The 14,257-nt window shown below is 42.2% G+C and overlaps 1 protein-coding gene across 2 annotated transcripts in view; it reads left to right on the top strand.

Annotated features, from left to right (window-relative positions):
• The first annotated feature begins 10,643 nt into the window (after window positions 1-10,643).
• The window catches only part of STT3A (STT3 oligosaccharyltransferase complex catalytic subunit A), a 38,887-nt gene continuing 35,273 nt past the window's right edge, over window positions 10,644-14,257 (top strand). The window contains exon 1 of one of the 2 annotated variants that reach the window (XM_056544264.1): window positions 10,644-10,795. The gene's annotated coding sequence lies outside the window, so the exon portion shown is untranslated. Of the gene's footprint in view, window positions 10,860-14,257 lie in introns of both variants that reach the window. The other variant, XM_056544262.1, reaches the window with a different exon arrangement.

Genomic DNA, 14,257 nt, shown 5'->3' with positions numbered 1-14,257 from the left:
TCAAATAAATCTTTCTTTTCTTCTTATTTATTTTATATTTGCAATATCACATAAAGTAAGACGCAGTACGCGTTACGGCATGAAAGCCTTTCTCAACTGCACAAAGCAAAAGCATCACATGACTAGTATATAAGACATGGGGGCTAATTACAATTCATTAGTAACCATGACTACAAACAAACAAGAAAAAAAGGAGGATGCTATTACATAGAGATACAAAAAGCAAAAAGCCCAAATGCTTATATTTTTTCATGTCCTCGCCTTGTAAATTATTCATTCACATTGGTCTCTAGAAATAAAATCAAAAAATAATATATTATAGACAGAATGAGCAAACATAAAAAAACTTCAGAGTAATCTCGCTATTTCATATTCGCGATTCAACCCTCTCGGCTCGAGGGTCCCTAATTTGTGGATCCAGTGGGCCTCCCGCTTCAGGAGGAGCTTCTTCAAACTCCCCCCTCTATGAGGAGGCACTATCTCCTCCAATACCTGATATTGTAACTGCAATGTTATGACCCATTTTTTTTTTTAAATGTGCAGGTATTGGGAACAATAGATTGTCACACCGTATAGTGGATTTATGTCTATTAATCCGGTCTCCTATACGTTGGGTGGTCTCTCCAACGTACAGGAGACCGCACGGACATTTAATCAAATACACCACATTTTTAGTCTTACAGGTAAAAAAGCCCTTTGAATAAAAGCTCTTACCACTATGCGGGTGTACAATCCTATCCCCCTTCAATACATTAGAACATTGGGCGCAATTCAGGCATGGGTATGTCCCGTTTTTCCGGGAACCTAAAAACATTTGTCTGCTTCTCTTACTGGACCCCAAGTCTGCCCTTACTAGCCTATCACGTAAATTCGGGAGCCTTTTATTGCAAATCAAAGGAGCGGTCTGAAATTCTGAGATATCGGGGTATGCATTACTTAGAATCGACCAGTTCTCTCGGATTATATTGTCAATTAAGTTCATCTGGGGATGAAAGGTCCTGACAAATGGTATTCTGTCACATTTTTTGGTTGTCTCTCGGGGTCTATCCTGGGGGATAGCATTAATAATCCTCTCCGGGTATCCCCTAGCTTTAAATTTCTCCACTAACTCAATAGTACATTTTTCTCTCAAAGAGGGATCGCTAACAATTCTCTGTACCCTCTTCTTTTGGGAGAAAGGGATAGATTTTTCAATAGAGGACGGATGGGCACTGTGAAAATAGAGCAAACTATTTTTATCCATTGGTTTTTGATAAAGATCCGTGACAAAACCACCCATGTCATTCTTTATCAAAAGAGTATCAAGAAAACTGACCTGTCTGTCATCTATGGTTATCGTAAATTTAAATTCATCCCAGATGTTGTTCAGATATAGAAAAAATTCCTCCAGGGACGAACGTGGCCCCTCCCAGATGCAAATGATGTCATCAATGAATTGACGTCATATTTTGGCATGTCGTAAAAATAAATCATTATTATAAACAAATTGTTCTTCAAACCAAGACATATAAGCATTTGCATAAGGGGGGGCCACGTTCGCCCCCCATCGCCGATCCTCTGCATTGAATATAAAATTATCCCCAAATAGAAAATAATTTTCATACAGAACACCTTCAATAAATCCAGAAAAAATTCCTTCTGTTTCTCCGTATATGGACTCTTTTGTAATAACCATATAACTGCCTCTAAACCTTTCACATGTGTAATGCTTGTATACAAGCTAGTTACATCAATCGTAGCCAATAATGTGGTTTCTGAGATATCAGTGATGTTCCCAACAGAATTTAGGAAGTCCATGGTATCTAACAGAAAAGCTGGAGTCTGTTTCACAAATGGGGTTAAAGTTTTTTCCAAGACTATAGAAAGGGGGGATAACACCGAGTCCACCGACGCCACAATCGGCCTACCCGGTGGATCCCTCAAACTCTTATGCACCTTCGGAAGGACATATATCACCGGGGTAATGGGATCTTCCTTCTGTAAATATTTCAACATTTTCGTATCTATCACCCCCTCCTCCAGATATCTATCTAGGAGGATTTTAATTTCTTTCTGTATCCTAGTTAAGGGGTCCCTTTCCACCTGCATGTAAGTATCTCTGTCCGCTAATTGCCTCAATATTTCATTTCTATACAGTATCTATGACGACTATAGATCCGCCTTTATCAGCAGCTTTAATAGTTATCGAGCGATCAGCGGACAGAGATTTTACAGCAGACATTTCCATTTTAGTAAGATTTCCATATGTGCAATAGTCCCCCCTTAGTAATTTCCTCGTGCCTTCACTAACCTGGTTTCTCACAATTGTACAGTAGGTCTCAATCGGATGGTAACACTTAGGAGGCATATAAACACTTTTATTACGTAAATCATAGTTATCAAGAGAAATAACCTCCGTATTCATAATTTCAGGCTGTCTCTCTATCGGGTTAATAAAAAAGTGCGTTTTAAGTCTGATGCGTCTGAACAAACGCTCCAAATCCAAGTCTAGTTGAAAGGTATTTAGTCTCTCAATCGGACTGAGGGATAATCCCTTTTGTAAGACCAAGGTCTCCACGGGTGACAAAGTACGTGAGGAGATATTAATAACTAAGGAGTCCGTACCTGTGATCTCGTGACAATCTGTCCTGCCAGAGTGTCGATGATTTCTGCCGGCTCGGCGTCCTGGCGTCCTCGCCATGGTCCGCGAAAAGGGGGACGCCCAGCTCTGCGAGCTCCCTGCTCGCTGCCGGAACTCGAGGAGGAATAGCCACCACGGGGGAATGCTCCACCGCGCCTGTAGAATCCGGGCTGCTCCCGCCATCGGTACACTCTATTGGCCAGATAATCCTCCGTGTCACGTAGGTATTTCTTCCTTTTACGCTGTTCCAGATCCTTACACAAAGTATCGATCTTCGAATCCAAGTTCTCCTTAAATTTCGTGAAGTCCTCGGTTGACAGAATATCCTTAAGCTGCTGTTCAGAAGCCGCGATTTCCTCCTTCAGGTCCGTTATTGCTTTCTGCAAACGTTGTACCGTCAGAACGATAATATCTAAAGAGCACTTGTTCAGAATACGTTCAAAGTCTTTGCAAAAGGCTTCGTCCTCAGCAAACAGAGTCGGTCTCAGGTTAACCCTTAGGCCGCGGGGGATACGACTCGTTCTGTGGTACTCAGCGAGAGTTACCTTATGTAGCTCATATGCAACAAGGCGACGGCTCTCTTTCTCGAGTCCCCGGCGTTTCAATTCATCCACCGGGGTTTTCAGAAATTCCGCAGCCTCTTCAATCCTATTAGCCTCTTCATCGCTGTAGGATAACATACTATAAATGCTTGGTGTGCACGTACCCAATAGAATATAGTCCAATGCAAGAGGGGATAAGTTTCAGATCGCGGGGGGGGGGTCTGACTGCTGGAGCCCACCGCGATCTCTCTGTACGGGGCCCCGGCTCACACGAAGCGGCGGCCGACACGCCCACTCAATGCAGCGATATGGCAGAGCCGGGGAGTGCTGAAGGCAGCGCTCCGGCTCTGCCATAGAGTTGTATTGAGGGGACGTGTCAGCCGCCGCTTCGTGCGGTGGTCAACACTCCCCCTTCCCGCGGGCTGTCGGGGCCCCAGGAGATCGCGGGGGGCCCCAGCGGTCAGACCCCCCCCGCGATCTGAAACTTATCCCCCTATCCTTAGGATAGGGGATAAGTGTTTCACCACTGGATATATCATTTAAAGCTTATATATATAAATTTTTTTTTTTTGCAAAATCCGCTTGGAATATGGAAAGGGCGCATTTCCCAGCGGTCCTAGGGACTGCACATTCTGCCAGTGCTATGCTGTTTGTGAAATGTCCGCCGGTGTTATCATGCCATTCCACAAATATTCTGCCGTGTGTTCATAGACTAAATATCACACGTAGTTCTCTTTGCCCCATTGGTGGGATGAGGCAGCCATCTTGCATCCTCTCCAGTGTTCAGTACAGGGAGAGCGTTTGGCTCACAAATCCCTGTGTTCTTCTGCTCACTCATTCTGACACCCACTGCTCAGGAAGGGGCATGTCTAAGGCAACCACTTAGCCAACAGAAAAGAACGATGATCCAGCACTTGGAAATGATAGCTTTATTGAAGAACACTTGACACTGTTAAAACCGACCATACCTTCAGAAGCGTTTCGAGCGCATGCGCTCGAAACGCATCTGATGGTATGGTCGGTTTTAACAGTGTCAAGTGATCAAGACAGTGTGCCAAGCCAGGCACAGATCCGTGCACTACATTGCAGTGGTGAGCTGGATTTCTTCTTTACATTTTGTTCAACCACTTAGCCCACCCTCACTGACCATGCATTCACTTCCTCCCTGAGTCTGTCTCTTCATCCAATCAGTCTGATAGGACAGGAGTAAGCACAGTGGAGTGCTAGTCCCGCCATCACTTTCTGGACTTTGTCCCTGCCTGTGCTTCAGCTGGGACAAAGATGATGATGCAGCTGGACAGGATTATGTTCTGGATGGTATGGGGACCCCTGGTGGTCTTTTTTTTTTTTCTAAGCCATGATTTCTATAAAAAGATTTTTTTTTATTAAGTATATTAGAAGTTAATGTTTTGCCAAGAACAAAATATAAAAAGTATTTAATTCATACAATGACCATTTATATAAAAGTTTTAGACATGCTGCTGCCAAAGCAAATAAAATCATGGGGTGCACCAATCGGGGCATAGATGCCCACGACAAGGAAATAATTCTACCGCTGTACAAATCACTAGTCAGACCACACATAGAATACTGTGTACAGTACTGGTCAGACCACACATAGAATACTGTGTACAGTACTGGTCAGACCACACATAGAATACTATATACAGTACTGGTCAGACCACACATAGAATACTGTGTACAGTACTGGTCAGACCACACATAGAATACTGTGTACAGTACAGGTCAGACCACACATGGAATACTGTGTACAGTACTGGTCAGACCACACATAGAATACTGTGTACAGTACTGGTCAGACCACATATGGAATACTGTGTACAGTACTGGTCAGACCACACATAGAATACTATGTACAGTACTGGTCAGACCACACATAAAATACTGTGTACAGTACTGGTCAGACCACACATGGAATACTGTGTACAGTACTGGTCAGACCACACATGGAATACTGTGTACAGTACTGGTCAGACCACACATAGAATACTGTGTACAGTACTGGTCAGACCACACATAGAATACTATGTACAGTACTGGTCAGACCACACATAGAATACTATGTACAGTACTGGTCAGACCACACATAGAATACTGTGTACAGTACTGGTCAGACCACACTTAGAATACTGTGTACAGTACTAGTCAGACCACACATAGAATACTGTGTACAGTACTGGTCAGACCACACTTAGAATACTCTGTACAGTACTGGTCAGACCACACATAGAATACTGTGCACAGTACTGGTCAGACCACACATAGAATACTGTGTACAGTACTGGTCAGACCACACATAGAATACTGTGTACAGTACTGGGCACAAATGTACAAGAAATATATAGTGGAGCTCGAGAGGGTTCAAAGACGGACAACCAGAGTAATTCGGGGAATGGGAGGACTACAGTACCCAGAAAGATTATCAGAATTAGGGTTATTTAGTTTAGAAAAAAGAAGGCTTAGGGGGCGACCTACTAACTATGTATAAATATATCAGGGGACAGTACAGAGATCTCTTCATGATCTATTTATACCCAGGACTGTATCTATAACAAGGGGGCATCCTCTACATCTAGAGGAAAGAAGGTTTATACACCAGCACAGACGGGGGTTCTTTACTGTAAGAGCAGTGAGACTGTGGAATTCCCTCCCGGAGGAGGTGGTCATGGGGAACTCAGTAAAAGAACTTAAAAGGGGTCTGGATGCATTTTTGGAGAATAATAACATCGCTGGTTATGTATATTAGATTTATAGGGACAGAACGTTGATCCAGGGATTTATTCTGATGCCATATTTGGAGTCGGAAAGGAATTTTTACCTCTAGTATGAGGGTTTTTTGCCTCCTCTGGATCAACTCAGTAGGGACTCATTAGGGATATAGGTTGAACTTGATGGACTCTGGTCTTTTTTCAACCTTATGAACTATGTTACTATGCTACATTGCTGGATCTCTTTTCATTGTACAGTGGAGTAGAATATGAGGCATGAGGTCAAAGTGTGGAGCCGTGCGGTATTGACAGGGCAACAGATAGGTGAGCTGACTATTCCTATTAGTTTGCTTTCCCACCATGGTAACGCCCCTGAACTATCCACTGCTGTCTGATTTGTAGGATTTTGGCACAATTGTGCAGAAATATAGGGGGGAATTTTATCAAAAACCTGGCTTCTAAAGCAAAAGTAAAAGAATCCCGGCAGCTCAGCGGAGCTGATCGGGACTATCTCGACAAAATCTCGGGTCCCGATCAGCTTACAGGACGGCGGGAGGGTCCTCACCTGCCTCTCCGTCGTCCGATCGGCGATCTTATGCTCCATGCCTGCGCAGCAGGCTAGAGCAGCAGAGTGCCGGTTACACTGATCAATGCTATGCAATGGCTTAAAAAAAAAAAAAAAATTATTAAAGTTCACTAACCCCTTCCCTGTTAAAAGTTGAAATCACCCCCCTTTTGCCATTTTTTTAAATAAAATAATGTAATAAAGAATAAAAATAATCATATGTGGTACGGGCGCATGCGTAAATGTCCGAACTATTAAAATATAAGGTTAGCTGAACCGAATGGTTGATGGTGTACCCGTAAAAAAAAAATACCAAAATCCATAATTCGAATTTTTGGTCACTTCATATACCATAAAAATATTAATATACAGCGATCAAAAAGTCTTGTCATAACAAAATTAATGCCAATAAAAACTGCAGATGACGGCGCAAATAATGAGTCCTCCTACCGCCCTGTACACAGAAAAAAAAAAAAGTTATAGGGGTCAGAAGATTCCAATTTTAAACATACTAATTTTGGTGCATGTAGTTTATAATTTTTTAAAGTATTAAAATAAAACCTATATAAATTGGGTATCCTTGTAACCGTATGGACCTACAGAGTAAAGATAAGGTTTCATTTTTACCGAAAAGTGCACTGCGTAGAATCGGGAGCCCACAAAATTTACAAAATGACGTTTCTTTTTTTGTTTCACCCCCGGTTATATTTTAATATAAGTGATGTCATCACAAAGTGCAATTGGTGACGCAAAAAACAAGACATTATATTGGTCTGTAGGTGCACAATTGAAAGTGTTATGATTTTTGAAGGAAAAAACTAAAATGCAAAAACTACATTTTTTTTGTCCTTAAGGTGAAAATAGGCCCTAAGGGGTTAATGCACTCACAACTCCACTTGGAAATAGAAGGTTTTGATGCTTTAGAACCCTTCTTTGGACCATGAATCCAGAATTTCGAAAGGATTTAGTTATTTCCAAATACATTTTTAAACATTTTACCAAGTCTAGGGTTGCAAAATCCCTCTAAAAAGATCCAGACTTTGGAGAAAACTGTGGAAAAGAAATTACTTGATTAATGTTTGCAAAGGAAGAAGCAACTTTAGGCATGAAAGATGAAAGGAATCTCAGATACACTATCCCAGGTAAGAAAGTGGTTTAAGGTTCAACTGAAACCAAAGCTTGAAGTTCACGAACACTCTTGGCAGTAGTAACAGCCAACAACAAGATCAGTTTAACAGTGAGGAACCTAAGTTCCACTTCCTCTAAGGGTTCAAAGGGTTGAGCGCAATGTTTTTGCAGAACTAACGCCAAATCCCATGGGGCAACAGGTTTTACAGATCTTAGACAAATTCTGGTGATGGCTTTAATAGGATTTGACTACCGACTCTTGAGTGAGGCGTCTGAGAAGGAACGCTGATAAAGCTGCTAACTGTACCTTGAAAGAGTTTGGAGAAAGGCCTTTGTCAAATCCATTCTGTAGGAATTTCAGAAGAGGAGGAGGGGTCAATCTTCTTGACAGAACACCACCAAAATTCTTCAAACTCTGGCGTAAGCCCTGTTAGTCGCCTCCCTCCTAGAGTGAGATAGCGTCTGAAGTATGTGGTCTGAAAACCCTCTGGCTTTCAATAGGGACCTATCAACCTCCATGCTGTCAGATTGAATGTTCTGAGGTTGTGGCAGAGCTGAGTGCCCTGAGGCACCAGGTTCTGCTTGGGGGGGGAAGTCTCCAATAAACTCCTCTGATCATCTGAATAAGCTGCGAGAACCAGGATCTCTTGGGCCAAAATGGAATAATTGCTAACACTGAGGCCTGATCTGTCTGATCTTCATCAATAAATACCCTGGGGATCATGGAAGTTGGCGGAAAGATGTATGCCATTGTTAATCTCTAAGGAATTGTCATGGCATCTATCCAAGAAGGATTGTCGGATAAAGGGAGCAGAAACTGTCTAACTTGTGATTGGCTCTTGTAGCCATCAGGTCTATTTCTGGAAGACCCCGAAGATCCACAAGCTGAAGGAATACCTCTTGGTCCAACGTCCATTCCCCAGGAACTGTCAGATCTCTGCTCAGGCGGTCCGCAATGACATTCTGGACTCCCTTCATGTGGGCAGCAGATAACTTGAGTATTCTGGACTCTGCCCAATGGAAGATCTTTGCCACTTCTTAAAGTAGTGTAACAGATCTTGTTCCTCCCTGTTTGTTTATATAATAAACTGCTACCATGTTGTCTGTTCTCACCTTGACAGCTTCTCCCATGAGGAGAGGGGAGAAATGAAGGAGTGCATAGTAGATTGCTCTCAGATCCATGATATTGGAAGATAGAAGTAGTTCTTCTGGACTCCATTTCCCAGCCGCCTTCCTCCCTAGAAGATGAGCGCCCCATCCGGACCCTGAAGCGTCTGTTGTCAAAACTAACCAACATGGTTCTAGAAGAGACATCCCGTCCCGGGGTACAGCCCACCACCTCGGGGACCTGCGAACTGAAGGAGAAAGTCTGAGAAGAGAATCTTCCTGTCCCAGGATTGCAGAACTTTTGCTTGTAGGGGTCTCATATGCCACAATGCCCATGGGACTGCTTCTGCTGAGGATGATAGGAGATCTAGGCAGAAACCCAGAAATGTTCTTACCTTGTCTGGAATTAAATTGGACTTTTCCAAATTTACCACCCATCCAAGAATATACTCCTTTGCATGCGCAGCGAAACACGTTGCATCTATGCTGAATAAACCTACCTGGTTATTCTACCTGCTGCTCTCCGGCATTTCATCATCCAGGCGCCTACACTAGTCCTGTTCTCTTCTTCGGTCACTTCTTGGTCCATTCGACTCCCAGGAAGGCTACGGACGACTTGGTTTATACCTCCATACGCTAAACACTATTGTGTTTGCGTCCACACAATTCCATCTTGTAAGCGGCTGTGGTTGGTTCTAGGGATCGACCGATTATTGGTTTGGCCGATATTATAGGCCAATATTCACGATTTTGGACGTTATCGGTATCAGCAATTACCTTGCCGATAATCCCCCGCCCATACCACCGCACCACCCCCGCTGTCCCATTGCCTCCCCCATCTCCGGTTTTATAATTACCTGTTCCCGGGGTCCGCGCTACTTCTGGCTCCTGCGGCGTCCTGAGTTACACTGTGCGCTGCGCAATGACGAGTGTTGTCCTCAACGCGACATCACCATCAGTGCGCACAGTGACAGCTCAGGACGCCAGAAGTAGCGCGGGCCCCGGTAATTATAAAACGGGAATGGGGGAGACAATGGGGCAGCGGCGGTGGTAGGACTCAGGACCCCAGGACAGGCAGGGGGAGAGAAGCGGGTGGCAGCGGCGGTCTCTGGCTCCGCAAAAGCCGCTGGAGTTCATTGATTTAAAGCGCCCGCTTTAAATCAATGATCTGCAGCGGCGTCGCGGGGGGATAAATAGCCGATAACTTATACCGGAATATTGGAACCTACACAGATTATCAGTATCGTTATCGGCCCTAAAAAAATCGATATCGGTCGATCCCTAGTTGGTTCTCACCCCCTACCTCACCTAACCGAAAGGTTTTACCCATGAAGCACCTTCTACCCTCTTTTCTTGCTGTTGTGTAGTGGGCATTTATATAGGCAAAGGTGGAGCTGCCTATAATAATTTTTGTTTGATTTAATTTAAAAAATCCTCTGTCCTATTAGCTCACGGGGGTGGAAACACCCCATATTGTGCTGCTGAAGGACGACAGGGAACATTGCCTTAGTCCTCCCTTTATTTTCCCCATTCCTTTTGCAAAACTACAACTCCCATTATCCTGTGAAGTGGCTAGCAGTGTGACCTATTGCTGTGAACTTATTGCAGTGCACTATTGTGTGCCAGGACCCTGTAGGGGGCGCAGTTGAGAGATAAGGGGCTGGATTTCTATGTGCAATCTCAGTGACAATAAAACACAATAGAACAATAAGATGGAAGTTACCTCTCCCCGCCACCAGGTGGCGGACGATAGCACAGTGCGCTCACCATTGCGCTGCTCTTGTATAGGAAAATCTTACGCGCGTCCTCCCATCCTATAGGTGGCGCTGCCGCCCCCCCTCTGCTTCCTCCTATCTCCGCGCGCCTGGCTGGAATGGACACGTCACTCCTCGCGCCTCAACCAAACCTGGCCTAGCTTCAAGCGCTGCTGTGACAGTCCACGAGGAAGCCCCGCCCTCATGGTGACGCAGGCACTGGAGCGGCCAATGAACAAATGCCCCTTCGGCTTCCCTTGGCCAACCTTGTTTGTTTTGTCCAATTCGAACGGCCCAGCGGGCACGTCTGGGCAATCGGCTAGTGGGGGCGGGGCCTTCTGACTGTCAGGGTAGGTTGAGAAAGTGTGGGGAGTTTGATGGGGAGAGTGAAGAGAGAGGAGCGGCCGCTGCCAGGTGAGATCGTAGGACTGGGGAAAGCGGGAGGACGGCCGCTGCCAGATGGGACACCGCGCTGTCTGGAGCGGCCTGTTGGAGGGAGAGCCCCTGTATACCGCACGTCACTGTATACGGGCTGCACAGTGTTACATCCTGTATGGAGGATGATGCATGTGTGTCCTGTATATAGGGGATACTGTGTGAATATAGTGCAGGATACATGTGTGTATGGAAGATGTATGATTGGTATAATAGTGCAGGATACATGTGTGTATGGAATATGTATGATTGGTATAATAGTGCAGGATACATGTGTGTATGGAATATGTATGATTGGTATAATAGTGCAGGATACATGTGTGTATGGAATATGTATGATTGGTTATAATAGTGCAGGATACATGTGTGTATGGAATATGTATGATTGGTATAATAGTGCAGGATACATGTGTGTATGGAATATGTATGATTGGTATAATAGTGCAGGATACATGTGTGTATGGAATAATGTATGATTGGTATAATAGGGCAGGATACGTGTGTGTATGGAATATGTATGATTGGTATAATAGTGCAGGATACATGTGTGTATGGAAGATGTATGATTGGTATAATAGTGCAGGATACATGTGTGTATGGAATATGTATGATTGGTATAATAGTGCAGGATACGTGTGTGTATGGAATATGTATGATTGGTTATAATAGTGCAGGATACGTGTGTGTATGGAATATGTATGATTGGTTATAATAGTGCAGGATACATGTGTGTATGGAATATGTATGATTGGTATAATAGTGCAGGATACATGTGTGTATGGAATATGTATGATTGGTTATAATAGTGCAGGATACATGTGTGTATGGAATATGTATGATTGGTTATAATAGTGCAGGATACATGTGTGTATGGAATATGTATGATTGGTTATAATAGTGCAGGATACATGTGTGTATGGAATAAGTATGATTGGTTATAATAGTGCAGGATACATGTGTGTATGGAATATGTATGATTGGTTATAATAGTGCAGGATACATGTGTGTATGGAGTAATGTATGATTGGTATAATAGTGCAGGATACATGTGTGTATGGAATATGTATGATTGGTTATAATAGTGCAGGATACATGTGTGTATGGAATATGTATGATTGGTTATAATAGTGCAGGATACATGTGTGTATGGAATATGTATGATTGGTTATAATAGTGCAGGATACTTGTTTGTATGGAATATGTATGATTGGTTATAATAGTGCAGGGTACATGTGTGTATGGAATATGTATGATTGGTATAATAGTGCAGGATACATGTGTGTACGGAATATGTATGATTGGTATAATAGTGCAGGATACATGTGTGTATGGAATATGTATGATTGGTATAATAGTGCAGGATACATGTGTGTATGGAATATGTATGATTGGTATAATAGTGCAGGATACATGTGTGTATGGAATAATGTATGATTGGTATAATAGTGCAGGAGACATGTGTGTATGGAATATGTATGATTGGTATAATAGTGCAGGAGACATGTGTGTATGGAATAATGTATGATTGGTATAATAGTGCAGGAGACATGTGTGTATGGAATAATGTATGATTGGTATAATAGTGCAGGATACATGTGTGTATGGAATATGTATGATTGGTATAATAGTGCAGGATACATGTGTGTATGGAATAATGTGTGATTGGTATAATAGTGCAGGATACATGTGTGTATGGAATATGTATGATTGGTATAATAGTGCAGGATACATGTGTGTATGGAAGATGTATTATAGTGCAGGATACATGTGTGTATGGAATATGTATGATTGGTTATAATAGTGCAGGATACATGTGTGTATGGAAGATGTATTATAGTGCAGGATACATGTGTGTATGGAATATGTATGATTGGTTATAATAGTGCAGGATACATGTGTGTATGGAGTAATGTATGATTGGTATAATAGTGCAGGATACATGTGTGTATGGAATAATGTATGATTGGTTATAATAGTGCAGGATACATGTGTGTATGGAATATGTATGATTGGTTATAATAGTGCAGGATACATGTGTGTATGGAATATGTATGATTGGTATAATAGTGCAGGATACATGTGTGTATGGAATATGTATGATTGGTATAATAGTGCAGGATACATGTGTGTATGGAATATGTATAATAGTGCAGGATACATGTGTGTATGGAATATGTATGATTGGTATAATAGTGCAGGATACATGTGTGTGTATGGAAGATGTATTATAGTGCAGGATACATGTGTGTGTATGGAAGATGTATTATAGTGCAGGATACATGTGTGTATGGAATATGTATGATTGGTTATAATAGTGCAGGATACATGTGTGTATGGAGTAATGTATGATTGGTATTATAGTGCAGGATACATGTGTGTATGGGATATGTATAATAGTGCAGGATACATGTGTGTATGGAGTAATGTATGATTGGTATTATAGTGCAGGATACATGTGTGTATGGGATATGTATAATAGTGCAGGATACATGTGTGTATGGAATAATGTATGATTGGTTATAATAGTGCAGGATACATGTGTGTATGGAATATGTATGATTGATATAATAGTGCAGGATACATGTGTGTATGGAATATGTATAATAGTGCAGGATACATGTGTGTATGGAATATGTATGATTGGTATAATAGTGCAGGATACGTGTGTGTATGGAATATGTATGATTGGTTATAATAGTGCAGGATACATGTGTGTATGGAAGATGTATTATAGTGCAGGATACATGTGTGTATGGAAGATGTATTATAGTGCAGGATACATGTGTGTATGGAAGATGTATTATAGTGCAGGATACATGTGTGTATGGAATATGTATGATTGGTTATAATAGTGCAGGATACATGTGTGTATGGAATATGTATGATTGGTTATAATAGTGCAGGATACATGTGTGTATGGAGTAATGTATGATTGGTATTATAGTGCAGGATACATGTGTGTATGGGATATGTATAATAGTGCAGGATACATGTGTGTACAGAATATGTATGATTGGTTATAATAGTGCAGGATACATGTGTGTATGGAGTAATGTATGATTGGTATAATAGTGAAGGATACATGTGTGTATGGAATATGTATGATTGGTTATAATAGTGCAGGATACATGTGTGTATGGAATATGTATGATTGGTATAATAGTGCAGGATACATGTGTGTATGGAATATGTGTGATTGGTATAATAGTGCAGGATACATGTGTGTATGGAATATGTGTGATTGGTATAATAGTGCAGGATACATGTGTGTATGGAATATGTATGATTGGTATAATAGTGCAGGATACATGTGTGTATGGAATATGTGTGATTGGTATAATAGTGCAGGATACATGTGTGTATGGAATATGTATGAT

Source organism: Hyla sarda, chromosome 10, assembly GCF_029499605.1.
Source record: "Hyla sarda isolate aHylSar1 chromosome 10, aHylSar1.hap1, whole genome shotgun sequence".
Taxonomy (NCBI): domain Eukaryota; kingdom Metazoa; phylum Chordata; class Amphibia; order Anura; family Hylidae; genus Hyla; species Hyla sarda.
Note: the sequence above shows the minus strand (reverse complement) of the source record. Positions and strands in the feature narration are given on the sequence as shown.